The following is a 2,199-nucleotide window of genomic DNA, read 5'->3' as shown; positions in this document are numbered from 1 at the left end:
AGACACGTGTACGGATACGCAGAACAGAGAAAACCTTTTTTTTTTCTTTTTTTCATTTTTTTCCTTCTTGTCTAATGTCGTTCGACCTGGCGAGCGATTTTCCTTTCTCTTTCGCGTAACATAATCTCCGCTCCGGACATGTTTCTCTCGCGTGCGCTCTAATTAATTACTGTTCGATAAGAAATGCACAAATATATATATATATCACATATATATATATATATATATATATATATATATATATATATGTGTGATATATATGTATGTATGTATATATCTCTTTGTCTTTTCGACGAGTGTACGTGTGTATTTGTTGAACGTATTTGTGCGGTCGTGTACCATTAATGCGCATGTGAACTCGTTTCATATACAATTTTATCTGGTTTTTTTTTATCATTTTCTCGAACATATTTATTCTTCTCACTCGGGAGGAGACATTTTCCCGAATCTCAATTTCAGAGTCTCTCGTCATCCTCTCCTTATCTCCTCTCCTCTCAAACTCAGCCTTCTCCTCACGTGTGTGTGTGTTTTTCTATGTCCGTTGTTTTCTATCCGTATCCGTTAATCGCGTAAATGCATGTATTTTGTTATTATTCGCCTTTTTTTTTATCTTTCTCTCGCTTAACATATATTTATATATATGTATAATTTTCCGTTTTCATTTTTCATCTGTATTTTTTAAATCGCTTTTTTTTGTTTTGTTTTGTTTAAATCTATCGTGTCAATCCGTTTTCTTTTCTTTTTCTTTTGCGCTTTGTTTCCATACGATCGGCTGTCGTTTCGTTTTCGTTTCTCTTCTCGGCTAAATGCATAAGCTCGTGAGTTGCAATTGACGAGGTTCACTGTGTGCAATTAAACTCCCCCGAATTGAATCCGTGAAGGACAGACTGCACTGTGCCTTCGTGTTTCACACGCTATTTACGTTACATACTAATAGATAAATATATATATATGTGTGTGTATATATATGTATAATCATAGCACTAGATAAAATGAGATAGGACGAAGTCTCTTTGCTAAAATCTATGCACGTACGTTAATCATACGAATTAAAAGGATCGCCCGAACACGACGGCGTTTCCGCTTCTTTCAATCTCATCGATGTGCAAGGTGTTTCTAGGAAACATACGTTACTATGATAGTTGTCGATTAATCCCTAAAAGCTAAGTGGAAAGGGCGGAGGTCGGATCGGTAGAAATTTCAGTGACAATTCCGATGATACCAGTCTCAATATCGATGATCGAGTTTCGAAACGCGACGCGTAAACTATGTCAGGCGAAACGATTGCTCTGTAATTCGCGACTATGTCGACGGGAATTATTCACGTCCCTTGCGAGAATTCGTGGAAGAAAAGGGCAACAAGAGAGAAAAAAAAAAGAAAAGAAAATAGGAAACTAATAGAAGAAGAAATGGTTAGACCGTTTCAATTCGACTCACTGGCTTTCCTCCATTTTCCGCCTCACCTCCCCTCCCCGTCTCTCTTTAAGAGTAAACCTATTACGGTAAACGATAAAAATAATAAAAATCTGAGAAACGTTAAACGAACAATAATTATAGCGAATAAAAATCGATCGACTTCGATCGGTTATAATATAATCTAAGAAGTTAATATAACGAGCAATCGACTGTGAGAATGGACTTCAACGGCTGTCTGAGAGTACAAACGGTTCGATAATATTCTACGACTTAAAAAGGCAAGTAGTGTGTACACACGTAACGTGACTTAGGCCGAGCATCGTTTCCGTCCATCTTGGCGTAGAAAATAAAAAATATATATAGAATATATTATATAGATAATATAGAACAAACATCGATATATATAGAGTACAATAATAAATCCGACGAAGGAACGATAGTGTTTTCTCATTTTTTTTTTTCTTTTTCCTCTCTCTCTCTCTCTCTTTCTCTCTCTCTTTGCTGAGGTCGCAACAAAACGAAATAATATTTCCAAAAAGAAAACAAAAAAAAACAAAACGGAACAAAGGGGTCGCGTGATGACGCGCCACCGATAGAAATTTTCAATAAATTTTTTTTTTTTTCCTTTCGATCATTCCTTACTACCTTAACGTGCGCTACGACGGGGAATTATTCCTCTTTTCTTTCCTTCTAAAAAAGGCTACGGCTAAGGAAACGTTATACGCTAATAAAAATTATCTTCAAAAGGTACGCTAGAGCGTATTAAAAAAGGAAAAATAATAA

Source organism: Eufriesea mexicana, unplaced genomic scaffold, assembly GCF_001483705.2.
Source record: "Eufriesea mexicana isolate 0111107269 unplaced genomic scaffold, ASM148370v2 scaffold4744748305, whole genome shotgun sequence".
NCBI classification, from domain to species: domain Eukaryota; kingdom Metazoa; phylum Arthropoda; class Insecta; order Hymenoptera; family Apidae; genus Eufriesea; species Eufriesea mexicana.
Note: the sequence above shows the minus strand (reverse complement) of the source record.